Raw genomic sequence first — 15289 nt, forward strand, 5'->3', positions numbered from 1 at the left:
CTGGTAAATAATTGTGATGTCAGGTGATAACATTGTGTTCTGTATGTGTTGATTGTTGAAAAAATAGGGAATGAGATGACTGTGTTAAACAAAAGTGCTTTCTCTAACCCCTCCATTCCTTCCTATCTGTCTAATACTTAGGCTGTCTAACTGCCAGGAGATTGAAAGCCAGATTACCAAACCAGCCAAAACGGGTGTAGTTTTAAAAGAAACAAGATGTAAACTGCTCTGTGTCATTGGTTCCCATAATCTCATTCGGGATGTAGCTCATCTGTAAATCCATGGGCTTTGATAAAACAGGATCCTGACAGTTAAAATGAGGATGTGAACCAGGCAATCCTTGTCTTTTAAGTGACTTCATTATAACATCCATCACAATGAATAGAAGAGGTGTTAACGACTTGAACAAAGCTTCTATTCCCACTGTACAACATTTTCACTCTGTCTTTGAGGCTGTCTCACACCTGCAGTTCTTTTATGCATTGCCAAATTCCTTCCATTGGTACACTGTAATAGGCTTTCTCAAGGTCCATACATACTAAAAACAGAGGCTTCTCCCTATCTCAGTATTTGTCTGTCAGCATCCTAACTGGTAAGATGAGGTTTGTAGTTGATCTTCTTGACCTAAAACTGTACTGTTCTTCTTGTAGGAACAGTATCTCTTTTCCTGTTTTCTGCGATGTTTTTGAATATTTTCAGTCCACGAAACAGAAGCGTAATACCACGATAATGGGCACATTTACGTCTCCTTCCTTTCTTGAATAGAGGTACAGTTATGCTCTTAATGTTACACAACTCCTAAAGGTATATAGATAGGATACAATTGGTTTGTTTATTGTCTCTCAGCCTGCAGTGCAAATTACTCGGTTTTATGATCCATCCCTCGTTAGAAACTTTTAAGGTTTGTTGTTGTTGTTTTTGTTTGAGTCATCAGTCCATAGACTGGTTTGATGCAGCTCTACATGCCACCCTATTCTGTGCTAACCCTTTCATTTCTACATAACTGCTGCATCCTACATCTGCTCTAATCTGCTTGTCATATTCATACCTTGGTCTACCCCTACCGTTCTCACCCCCTACACTTCCCTCAAAAACCAAATGAACAAGTCCTGGGTGTCTTAAGATGTGTCCTATCATTCTAACTCTTCTTTTCATCAAATTTGGCCACAACGATCTCCTCTCATGAATTTGATTCAGTATCTCTTCATTCGTGATTCGATCTGTCCATCTCACCTTCAGCATTCTTCTGTAACACCACATTTTAAATGCTTCTATTCTCTTTCTTTCTGAGTGAGTTATCGTCCATGTTTCACTTTCATACAATGCCACGCTCCAAACGAAAGTCTTCAAAAACATTTTTCTAATTCCTATATCAATATTTGAAGTGAGCAAATTTTTTTTCTTAAGAAAGGCCTTCCTTGCTTGTGCTAGTCTGCATTTTATGTCCTCCTTACTTCTGCCATGGTTAGTTATTTTACTACTCAAGTAACAATATTCATCCACTTTTTTTAAGACTTCATTTCTTAATTAATATTTCCTGCATCACCTGACTTTGTACGACAGCACTCCATACTTTTATTGTGGACTTATTTATTTTCATCTTGTACTCCTCACCCAAGGGCTCCGTCCATACCATTCAGCAACTTTTCCAGGTCTTCTGCAGTCTCAGATAAAATAACAATATCATCAGCAAATCTCAGGGTTTTGATTTCCTCTCATTGGATTGTGATTCCCTTTCCAAATTCTTTGATTTCCTTTACTGCCTGTTCTATATAAACATTGAAACGGAGGGTGGACAAACTGCAGCCTTGCCACACCCCTTTCTGGATTGCTGGTTCTTTTTCACAGCCCTTGATTCTTATCACTGCAGACTGATTTTTATATAGATTGTAGATAATTCTTCTTTCTCAGTACCTGACCCCGATCACCTTCAGAATCTCAAATAGCTTTGTCCAATCAACATTATCAAATGCCTTTTCTGGATCTACGACCGCCATGTGTGTGGGCTTGCCCTTCTTAATTTGATCCTATAAGATCAGACGTAAAGTCACGATTACTTCACGTGTTCCTACATTTCTTCTGAAGCCAAATTGATCTTCCCCCAACTCATTTTCAACTTGTCTTTCCATTCTTCTGTAAATAATACGTGTTAAAATTTTGCAGGTGTGAGATACTAAACTAATGGTGCGGTAGTTTTCACACTTGTCAATACCGGGTTTCATGAGACTAGGTATAACAACATTGTGCCGAAAATCGAATGGCACTTCTCGTGTCTCATACATCTTGCACATTAAATGGAATAACCTCGCCATGCTGGTTTCTCCTAAAGCCGCCAGTAATTCAGAGGGAATGCTATCAATTCCAGGTGCTTTGCTCCTGTTTAGGTTTCTGAATATCTGCCTAATCATAATGAAGTCTATTTGATACCTTCCAGTGTCTCCAGGTCTCGTCCACGTATACAGCCGTCGTTTTTGGTGTTTGAACCAAGTATTAGCAATGACTAAATTGTGATTGGTGCAGAATTCAACCAGCCGACTTCCTTTTTTGTTTCTTGTTCCAATCCGAATTCTCCTACTGCATTACCTTCTCTTCCTTGGCCTAGCACCGCATTCCAGTCTCCCATCACAATTAGATTCTCGCCACCTTTTACATACTGTATTAAATCTTGTATCTCTTCATATATTCTTTCGATTTCCCCATCATCCGCTGAACTAGTAGGCATATAGATCTGGACTGTTATAGTGGGCATTGGTTTGGTGTCTGTCTTGACAACAATAATCCTTTCACTATGCTGATCGTAGTAGCGTACCTGCTGCCCTATTTTCTTATTCATTATTAAACCAACTCCTGCTTTTTCCCTGTTTGATTTGGTGTTGATAATTCTATAGTCGCCTGACGAAAAATCCTGCTCTTCCTGCCAACGTACTTCACTTATACCAACTACATCTAACTTTAGTCTATCCATCTCCCTTTTCAGATTTCCTAACCTACCACAACAATTCAGACTTCTAATATTCCACGCTCTGACTCGCAAAATGTTAGTATCCATCTTCCTGTGTAGTCCCCACCTGGAGTTCTGAATGGGGGACTATTTTACCTCTGGAATATTTCACATAGGAGGAAGCCATCATCGATACATCATTCATACAGAGAGAGCTGCATGTCCTTGGGGCAGTTACGGCTCTAGTTTCCCATTGCTTTCAGCCGTGCCGCAGTATCAACAGAGCTAAGCCATATTGAGTATTATTACAAGGTCATGTCAGTCAATCATCTAGACTGCCGCCCTTGTAACTTCCGAAAGGCTGCTACCCCCCCTTTTAATGAACCATTCGTTAGCCTGGCCTCTCGACATATACCCATCCGATATGTTTTCACCTGCGGCTCGGCTATCTGCTTCATTGGGACGCGCAAGCCTCCCCACCGCGGCAAGGTCACATGGTTCGCAGGTTCATGACCCATCATTAGAAGTTTATGACACCCAATTTGTTTTCATTCAATATTGTATGATTTCTGTAGATCTTTACTCAGTTTTTAAAGTGATTTTGTTTGAGAAAGACGCCTCTAAGCCGCAAAAAAGTCATAAGAGCTGTTGTGCTTTTACAGGATGGTCATTGTATCTAATATGTGGCAAATGTCTTAAGTGTTCAGCGAGCTGCTGGATGATTTCAGGAAACTGGATAATATGACAGAAGGTGTGGACAAGGATGTAGGCAGAGTATATCTGCGAAAGATGAGAGGTTCGTAATACTTCAGGTGTTAAGAGATCGTAGTACTAGCTCAGTTCAGGCAAGAAACTGCCTACAAAATGTAAGATGGGTCGATGTGAGTGAGAGAATGGAACAGCGAATACCGCAGGAGGCTGAATTGTTGTTGAGATGTCCTGTAACAGGCCCACAACTCACCCGAGTGTATCAAAGTGCAAGACTTCAGTTTGCTAGGCAGTACCAAAATTGGACTGCTGAGCAGTGGGCTCCTGTGCTCTTGAGTGATGAGAGCAGATTTTGTCTTAGATCCGCAGGTGGATGTCAGCAGGTTAGGAGGAGGCCAGGAGAAAGATATGCCCCTGCAACTTTCTCTTCCAGAACTCCCTTATGGAGGAGGTTCCATAATGGTATGAGCCGGCATTAGCACGAAGGCCCGTACAAATCTTATCATCGATGGTGGAGCCCTTAATGCTGACAGGTACATTCAGGAGGTTCTGATTGTTCACGTGATGCCATTTCACGCAATTATTGGAAAAAACTTCTGCCTCATGCATGATAATACTTGCCCATGCACTGCCATTCGTGTCCGAGAGTACCACACTGAAATGGGCATACAAACTCTGGAGTGGCCAGCACATAGCCCAGACATGAATCCAAATGAACATGTCTGGAATACACTCGGGCAGATGGTTCGGATTTTTGGGGTTGAGACTCTGGAAGAACTTTGGCGAGGTTTGCTCCAGGAATGGGATGAAATTCAACAAGAGAATCTTCCGCGGCTTGTCAGCAGCATGTCGGAGCGTCTGCAAACTGTCATTGAAGCAAGGGGTGGTAACACATGTTTGTAGTGTTAGTGACACATGTGTGAAGTGCCTTAAACAGAGATGAGTTGTTGAAAAAGAAATGTGGCATTGAAACTCAAAGGAACAAAAAGTAAAACACCGTCAGTTCTCTGCCTTTTTACAATTTTGTGAATCGCAGGCAAAAAAAAAAAAAAAATTGAGGGTAGCAATAACAGATAGCATTACTTAGATCATTTTTTCATGAAAATCATCATTGTAAATAATGAAATAAATGTATCACAATTTAACATGCTGTTTCCTTTGAAAATTCAAGTGATTGTTTAATTTTGCCAGTCAGTTTATGTTAATTCTATGTTTCTTGCCTTTGTTGAATTGTTCTTCAGCACTGTTGCTAAGAACTTGCTTGTGTTGATCTGCCATTTTCCTGAAGATAGATTAGTATTCATCGGGATGCCAACATTAAAAATTAAAAGTCATTTATGTTGTTTTACGTTCGTGAGGCCATGAGTGGATTGAGATAGACCATGATTCCACTGGAAGCTCAACTTTTGATTTTTTTGTGGGTTAGATCTTTATTCGGGGTAACCATTCAATTATTATACACTAACTATGTAAATAATCTCTGATAAGAGTTTATAGTGATTGAAAGTTTATAATATCAACATTCTTGTGATTAAGACCGAACATTGAAACAGATACTAAATTACTAAATCAGGGGCTCAGCCATGGAAAGTCAAATTCATTTATCTTTTTTTTTTTCTTTCCATATTTGTTTAAATTGGACGTCTGTCTGTTAAGTACCGGGCGAGTTGGCCGTGTGGTTAGGGGCGTGCAGCTGTGAGCTTGCATCCGGGAGACACTGAGTTCGAACCCCACTGTCGGCAACCTTGAAGATGGTTTTCCATGGTTTCCCATTTTCACACCAGGCAAATGCTGGGGCTGTACCTTAATTAAGGCCGCGGCCACTTCCTTCCCACTCCTAGGCCTCTCTTATCCCATCGTCGCCATAAGACCTATTTGTGTTGGTGCGACATAAAGCAAATAATAATAATAAAAATGTCAGTTAAGTTATCAGCCCTTTGGCCGGTGGAATCCTTGAATAGCACTAGTAGAGGTTAATGCAGTTAGGGAAAAAAAAAGGGGTGGCGTACGTAACTTAGAAGTTTATCAATCTGTTGAAAACACTAACTATAATGCATATAACACTAAAACATACCTAAAAACACACACACTAATAAACAAAGAACATGTTTCATTCTACAAGAACATTCTCAGATTCTATCAAATCACTTTAAATCATGCGTATGTATGTACAATATTGTTTACGTTCCATAAACTTGTCATTGATGTGAACTGGTGTTATGAACAAGTGAGACAAATTAAGATTGTTGTAGTCTCCCACTGTTAAATTAACTTAGAGAAAGTTTTCTGTACTTAACCTAAGCTGCTAATCGTCCATTACCTCCAGCGACTACATTTGGACTGAAGCCAGTTCCCTTTCTCAGGTCGTGGTTACTATAGTAGGATGAGGGGAATACTATAGGCAATAACTCTGTTCGGCTGAGAGGGGAAGGGAAGTGTTGATTGGCCATCTTGTAATGTCTTTTTGTATATTAGGAAGTAAAGGCATGATAATGATTTTGATGAAGTGGAAGTGTGGAATTGAATTAAGGTGTATTTTGTTAAAAACTTTCTTTTTGGTGATAAGTAATAACCGACTAACACTTCTCAAGTGGCGAAAGTCCTTCCTTGGAGAATTTGGAGAATTTAGTACAGATAAGAATATCCTTACCTACATTTCAGACATTTTTAGTATCAGAATAGCCTCCTATGGGATTCATTATATGCCAGTGCAAAAAGTGTGAATCTTACTGATTTTCATGTGGGCATATTAAACCGTATGCTAAACCAACCAACCCAAAAATTCAGTTTGAAGTTAAAGGAACCAATAAAGTATTGCTAATACAGGATGTTTATTTGATAACTGTGTAGTAGCACACTCAAGTCACACATTGACACCCATCCGATGGCTAGTAAAATGCACACTGTATCTGTGCACAACTCAGCATCAAATAACAGTCATAGAAAGCTATTTTTGATGAAACTAAGAGAACAAAACTTACCTGGCATTGAAGGTGGTGTTCAAAGTGATGTTCCTGAGCTCTCAAACATGCTCTGTACCTCCTAAACAAGTTTGCAAGCACTTGATGAATCTCAGCGTATGGCATGTTTGGTATCATCATCATCGCTTTGCTCTTCCAGCAAGCCGGGTAGGGTGTTTGAAAACGAGCGTCTTCCAAAGTTGCCTATTCGAAAACATTTCGTTGTCCAAGACAGATTCCCAATTCCATCCTCTTCTCTCCACGTCTTCCCTCAGTTGGTCCATCCATCTTCTTTTTGGTCTTCCAGCTGGTCTTCTACCTGTTATTCTCTTTTCCAAATAAGCACGTGGTAACCTTGTGCTATTCATTAGTTTAATATGCCCAAACCATTTAAGCCTAGATGACCTAAGTCTTTCCTCCATCGATTCATTCAGACCTAGGTTAGATCGGATCTCATTATTTTTCACATGATCAAGTCAGGTCTTTTGGAGGGCAGTTCTAAGAAATTTCATTTCACAGGCTTGAATCCTATTACAATCCTTTGATGTTACTGTGCTGGTTTCCAGAGAATATGTAAGGATGGGAATGAAATATGACTTGTACAGGATCATTTTTGTTCTTTGTGGGACCTTCTCATTCCATAGTAGATGTCTAATGATACTGTAAAAGTTAGAGCCTTTGGTTACTTTGTTATTTCTATCTCAGCTCTGTTATTACTAGCCATTACGCTTCCTAAATAACTGAATTGGTGTACTACTTCAACTTGGTGGTCCTGTATTTTTATGTTGCATTCTGTATTATGTTTGCTGATTTTCAATGCTATTTTTGATGGGTTCAATTTCATTCCATAATTATCAAACTTCTCACACCATGCATTCAGATTATTTTGCACTCCCTTCTCTGTTTCATCCTATATTGCCACATCGTCTGCAAACACCAGAGCCTGAAGATCTTCATTACCTTTTCCTTTTAGTTCCTTTAAAATGGTATCCATAACTGCTATGAATAGAAAAGGTGATAGGCCCTTCCCTGTTGTACTCCTTTGGTTGTATTGAACCATTCAGAGTGACCATCTCCGATTCTGACACAGATTTTACAATTAGTATATAGCATTTGGATCTTCCTAATAAGGTACTCCAGTACACCAAGTTTTCTAAGACTTTTCCAAATAGTTGATCTAGGAACATTATCATACGCCTTTTCAAGGTCCATAAACACAATAATTAGGTCTTTTCCTCTTTCTCAGTGTTTCTCTGCCAACATCCTTAAAGCAAATATCAGATCTGTTGTGCTTCTTCCAGTCCTAAAGCCATGTTGTTCCTCTTCTAAGATAGGCTCTAGTATATCCCTTGCTCTGGCTTCAATGATCTTCTCCATAATTTTAAGGCCATGTGATAAGAGAGTAATGCCTCTGTAATTTTCACTTTTCCTTCTACTCCCTTTCTTAAAGATAGGAACTATCACCCCTTTTGTCCAATCTTCAGGTATTTTGTTCTTTCCATATTGTTCTGAGACTCTATACAGCCACTGTATTCCTGGCGGACCAGCAGCTTTAATCATGTCAGCTCCTGCTGACTTACCACTTCTCATCATACGGAGAGCTTGCTCCACTTCTGTCCATGTAATTGGGATATCTTTGTCTATTGTTTTCTGTCCTACATCCTCAACAGAGATCTGTTTAGGGCCATTTAGGAGCTTGTCAGAATACTGCCCCATTGTATCCGTGCTATCTTTCATATTGCGAACTATATTCCCATCTGCTGTCTCCAGAGTTGTAATTGCTTCTTTATCTGATTTTTTACTTTTTACTATTCCATATATCATTTTCATATTCCCTTTACTGTCTTCTTCAAGTTTAGTTGTAAATTCTTTCCAACTCTTCTCTTTCTCTTCCCATACAATTCTCTTGACTTCCAACTTTGTGTATCTATATTCCTTTGCCATCTCTTCCAATTTATTGTTGTCTATTCGGTCCCTGTTGATTCTTCTGTCAGACTTAGCTACATCAAGAACTTTTTTGGATTTATTCCTTTTCATTATGGCTTCTTTCACTTTATCATTCTACCAAGATGTTCTTTTCTCTCTCACTCTTCTGCTTGTTCTTCCACATATTTTATCTGCACTACTAACGAGACTGGCCTTAAAATCATTCCATTCTTCATTACCTTTCTGTGTGTCTGTTATTGGTATTTTAGCTCTGATTTCCTCCTGAAACTGCTGTTTGACTTCCACATCTTTCAATTTCCAGTCTTTAATTCGTGGTTTTTTTCTTCTTGTTTACTTTAATAATAGGTTTGGTGACTCTTAGGTCTGCAATGAAGAGTCTATGGTCACTCTCAAGGCTCTCACTAGGTATCACTTTTACATCATGCACCTTTTCTCCACCTTGACCTATCTGTGATGATAAGGTCTATCACTGATCTATACTGACCATCCCAGCTGTATCTCATTATCTTATGGCTATCCCGTTTCTGAAACCACGAGTTCTTTACCAGAAGTTGGTTTCGTGTACATAGATCAAGCAGAAGTTCACCCTCCTCATTTCTATTACCAAATCCATATGGACCATTAATGCCTTCATAACCTGACCTATCAGTTCCTACTTGGTGTCTTTGATATACAACGTTGTCATTAGTTCCAAGAGTACCTGAAGTATTGTCAACATTCAGAATATGTTTCTTTCTGAGGCTCGTTTTCGTTTTGAAAGCAACTGCATTATACTCCTGTACTGACTTGCTAGGCCTAACGTACTAGAGGATTTTCTTTCAGGGTGATCTCCCTTAGCCTTTGACAGTCCCCTGCCTCACTGCAAGGCAGCAGCTGATGAATTTATGTGTTATTTCCCACACAAAGGTCTCATCTTATCCAACCTTCTAAGGGAAAACTCCTCTGCTCGCAGCTATTGGTTTTCCCTTAGTTTGCCTGGTTTGGTATCGGCCGCCAGACCCTTGGTCAGGCATTCTCAGGTAGTACCGTCTACTGTCGCATACGATAGCAGAATATATTCTGACCTGACTCTTACATGATTGGTATACCTTCCCAAATGTTTTCCTGTAATTTTTCACTCAAATTTAATCCATATCTCATCAGTAAAGAATAATAATTCCAGTTCAACATACCCATCATGAACTGACTGTAAAATCTAGTTACAAAAATGATTCGTAAGCACCACTCCCAGGCTCCGTTACATTTTATACAGATTGTTAGTTTGTACGGTTTCACTTTTAACAATGTAGTTGCCTTATGGGAAGAAGAAAATGACACACTGTCCTATGCAGCAAGATTTTCTTCCGTTACAACAGTTTGTATTCTCTGTTTCTGTTCAATAGGAACTGCCCCAGTGGTGCAGAAGTTTTTTGCTATATTCATATTTGGAAGATGGATGCCAAGAAATCTGGAAGTTAATTGAAAGTGGTACTGCTTGATAGATGAATACCTCATGTAGCACTCCACAATGAAAATATGTTGTTCTAATGTAAAGTTTACCTTTAATCAACACTGTACTAAAGAACTTTCATTCAGAAACAACACTGCAAAATATATTAACACTAGAGAGATGGCAATGTTACTAAACTCTTGTCAAAGTCAATAAAGCGACTTCTCATATCAGTCTTGCAAGTTAAGATTTCATTCCCACACTCAGCTGCTGGCCTGTGGCAGCAGAGTTTTCTGCTGCCACGGTTGTATGTGGTGAGGTTACTATGAATAGCATCGTGGCTACCATGCAATGTTTTTGAAATAGCAACTCTGTAAAACTGATTAAAATAAGGAGAAACAATTGAATAAAGGCCAGTCTTACTGTCCATAACATTTTGTACATTTATGTTAATATTTACATTATCATTATATTTCCAAATTTATTTAATATTTTTTATGAAGAGATACTTGGTTGTGTTAGATAAAATTTGAATACCTATTTATCATATTTTTGTATAATTGAGTTTTTTTTCTAATAATAATGGGCTCTTTTTTTCTTGTAGAAGAAAATTCCATTCAAGTCTTCATATCAAATCTTCTCTCTATATAAATGGTTATTCCAATATCTTGTCTACAAAGATCAGGATGGCTAACTGAATGAACATGCATGTAGTTTTAAGTGCAAGCATTTGGTTGCAGTTTCACATTTTTAAAATTTTTTATTTTACATGTTGTTTTGTGGGTGTTATTCCTTATTCACCGATAAGGAACATTGTTGTTCTGACATCTTTAAAAAATGAGTTTCTCTATTTTTCCTTATGCTGTCACAATGGAATTCCTGGTTTTATACAGGTTAGAAAATATTCTCAGTAGCACTAATTATAGTGTTATGTTAATGTTGCAACTGGATACAAGATCTTAGGTACAGGTGTTTTTTATCATACATCTTTTTTGAGAATTTTTTTTTTTTGGCATACACATTAGATTTATTGTGGCACTTTTGTAAAATTGAATTTGGTATCTGTCATTTATATACCAGCCCTGCAATCTAGGAATAGCAATTCTGCCTCTTTCCAGAAGGCACTGTGTTCAATTCCGGGCCAGGTTAGGGATTTGTGTGCTGGTTCTTTCTGCACTCAGCCTGCATGAGAACAATTGGGAAGCTATCTGATGGCAAAAGAGTGGCCTATATATAAAAAGCCATGAATAACGGTAGAGGATTTGTTACGCTGACCATGCATCTCCTCATAATCTATAGGCCTTTGAGCTGGACAGCAGTCACTTGGTAGGCAAGACTCACTGGGGTAGTAGTGCCATTTAAAGAAAAAGAAATATATATACATTGTAATGGTCTTCTCTTACTGAAATGGTGGAGCTCTACCTGGTTTATCAATCTTCATCCGCTTTTCAGTTACTAATTTATTTTTACTTTGCAAAATTTTAACTATTTATTGTACTTACAATTATTGTTGATACATTGACAGAAATTGCCTTCAGAAGAGAATAAGAAAATCTTACAGAAACTTATTTGTTTAGGTATATAGCTCGAATGGTAGTGGTTCAGGGTGCTATATCTGATTAGAATTCTTTCTGTAGGAATTACTTGTTCATCTACTGGACTCATTAGTAAGTGAGCAGTGAGTTACAAACTTCCATTAAAGTATACATCATCAAAGAAAAGGATAGCCTTTATAAATTACGAGGTTAACAACTCCAAGGAGTTTGCTGTGCTAAGTCTCCCATACCAAAGGAACAACCTGCTGCAAAGATTGATGGTCATAATATTTATACATAATTTTGAAATTCAAAATCAGATTTTCTGTATAATTTTGGACCATGAGATTTATATTTTGTCTGGAGGCTTATACTAGTGTGACATTGAATTAATTCGTTTTTCAAACAATATCATCAAATTTTTGAGAGCAGAACCTTCTTGAATCATGGCTATGGACACCACTTTTGATTTGGTTGTCATGTATTCTGTATACAGTTACAATTTATAAGGGTAGCTTGTTATGTTTATTTGTTTAACAGTGCAGCTTTTTGGTGTATACTTGCTTACATGAATCTAAAATGTGCTTTCAGTCTCTCTTGTATATGTATGTACTTAATATTACAGATGCATGTAGGTAGGTATGTATATAAAACTGTTTTGTATCAGTATTAAGAGGATATTTTTTCACCTAATTTGTATTGATAAAATGCATTTTATTGAATAAAATAACTCTATGCTGGTTGAATCATTGTCTTTATTCTCTTCTATAAACTTGCTAAAGGGTGATTTTTAAGTGAATAGTCTCTTACTTAAAACAGTTGTGTACTGGCATTACCTGTTCGAATGGATGTTGCTTTTGCCACTGGCACTGTACTTACCTGAGTCATTTATGAATTTTCATTTGAAAACTTTAAAAGGTTAAAATTGAAGAAAAAATAAAATCAGTCAATTCAGATATGTTGTGACTGCTCACTTACTGATTTAAAAATATTAAACTGAATTAAAATATGCATGAAATAAAATGCTCAATTGTCAGACTATGTACTCACACTTACCTGATTACTTACAAATACAATTGTTGATGGGTGCCAGCTACAAATAGATGTAATGATAATAGCATGAGAGTCTTGGAATATCTCTAGGGTGTGAGGTAATAAACTTACTTTGACAGCATAACATATAGGTTCTGGGAAAAGGAGATTGGCGTTCGGTTTCCCCATTAAAATGTGAAGTTATCTGATCTACTTATTGCCATGACACAATTAATTTATTTGATACTAAACAAAATATATTCTTTAAATGCTGATTTTACTGAGTGAGATTTACTGTGATAATTCAAAAGATAATATAAAACTCAGACATTACAACTGAAGGAAACTGTAGGCATTAAATTTGAAATCCCCTTGACCGGACATTTAAAAGTTGTACAAGAAATTTATCCCTCGCTGGTTCACTTAATTGTACCTTGAACACATTGAGTGTTATTACAACGTATTCCTTTGAATTGGTCAAGCCTAATTTGGTGATGTATCCTTTTAGTTTCACAAACGAGATATAATATGGCTTGAAATTATATTCACACTTCACAATCAACTTTACAAGTAATTCACTGATAACTGTTAGTCTGCATTACGATGATTCAGTATTTGGCTGTCACTGAACTGACACAAGAACTCAACTGAATAGATGCACAAAACATACTCCGAACATATAATCCATTTGGTCACTGACGATTACATATCCATATCACTGTTCCCCATTCGTCTCCTTCCAATTGACTCCTATTGACTTCTTGACAAGTCTCTCCATTCATCTCTTGCCAACCAACTGAACTATCCAACTGACTGCCGCTATAGGATACAGCCCATATATATAGACATAAGTTGTCATCCCACACATCATCTCTCAAAATGACTATGATGTCACTCCCACCCAGCTACAAATGTTACATATTATGATGAAATAGCCTAAGGCACACTAGGAGTTCCCTGAATATGATCTCATCACTAAATACATACAAAGACAGAGCGATGACTCGACAGTTACAGTAACAGTATTACACCATATGTTGCAATGTCAAAAGGCTTCACAAAACATATCCATATCTGATATTAGGCAGTTAGTCTCACTCTACATGATTTTAATGCTAACACACACACACATATATATATATCAAATCAAAATCAAATCTCTTTATTTGCAAATGAGGTGTCTACCTCGGTGGCAAATGGTACACTAAAATACATTATTGTCAAACACTAAATTTTAAATTAACAAGACACGAAGAAAATTTTCCTAGAATACAATATTATACAATTTACGCTAATAATTTGTTCTATTAAACACACACATCATCCTTAATAAAATTTATATTGTTTACAAAATTCTACTTATAATATCTTACAAACATAGTCAACTCATATACAGTACGGTATGTGAAATTACTTCTAATAATAGTATACAACTGGTATAAGATTAAAATTAACATTGAATTTATTTACATATTTATATTTTACCCATTTTGGAACCTAAGTAGCATAACGACCTGCTGCGTCTTAACCAGAGCCCCTTTTGCCACCACTTTTCAGAGTTCCTGAAGGGCCTTCACAGCTACCGTAGCGGTCCCAGGGCCCTCGAAGTCCCCACTGTACTTCACCCCTACAGGCAGTCCCCTACTTGGGCTGTCCAAACTCCATAGACCAGGCGATGGAATTAATTTAATCACTCATTTTTTATTTACAATATCCTGCACTGGTCGAATGCCCTCTAACATTTCATTTATTTTCTCTGTTGTTGTTTATTCTCTTCTTGAATATCTGTACAGATTTTGGAAAAGGATCAAACACTACCCCTGGTAAACTGTTCCACTCCTTCACGCCCTTCCCAATGAAAGAAAATTTACTCCAATCGCTTCTGCTAAAATTCCTTCTAATTTTGTACTTGTGGTCAGTTCTAACAATATAATTATTTTCCAACTGAAGCCTCTCACGGATATCTCTCCATGCTTCTTCTCCTGTATAGGCTCTATATAATCCTATAAGTCTAGTTTTCTCCCTTCTCTTACTTAAAGGTTCCCAACCAAGTTCCTTTAACATTTCTGATACACTACTCTTTCTCCTGAATTCCCCTGTTACAAACCTTGCTGCTTTCCTCTGCACACCATCTAGTTCTTTTATTAGGTATTCTTGGTGAGGATCCCAAACACTGTTTGCATATTCCAATAATGGACGAACCATACTTAAGTAACTTTTTTCTTTTAATTCTTTGTTGCATCCTTTAAGTAGCCTCATTATGACATGTAACGATCTGTATGCTTTCCCAACAATGTCATCAACATGACCCTTCCAGTGCAAGTTACTTTCAAATCTCACACCTAAGTATTTGCACTTGCCATCTTTAGGGATAACTACCTCATCCAAAGTATATTCAAATTCAGTTTTAAAGCTCCTGTTTGTAAATGTTGTAACAGTTGATTTGCCTCCAGTAATTTTCATATTATTTTCTTCAACCCATTCTTGGATACTGTCAAGGTCCCTTTGTAATTCTGAACAATCCTCAATGTTATTTATTTCCCTATAAACAATTATGTCATCTGCATACAATCTTATTTTCGATGTTATATTGTTCCCTAAATCATTTACGTATATTAAGAAAAGTAACGGACCGATTATACTACCCTGTGCAATTCCCTTCCAAACTTTCTCTTCCTGTGATATATTATTTCCTACTTTGACTTTCTGAACCCTTGAATTTAGAAATGTTCTTATC

This window comes from Anabrus simplex, chromosome 3, assembly GCF_040414725.1.
Source record: "Anabrus simplex isolate iqAnaSimp1 chromosome 3, ASM4041472v1, whole genome shotgun sequence".
NCBI classification, from domain to species: domain Eukaryota; kingdom Metazoa; phylum Arthropoda; class Insecta; order Orthoptera; family Tettigoniidae; genus Anabrus; species Anabrus simplex.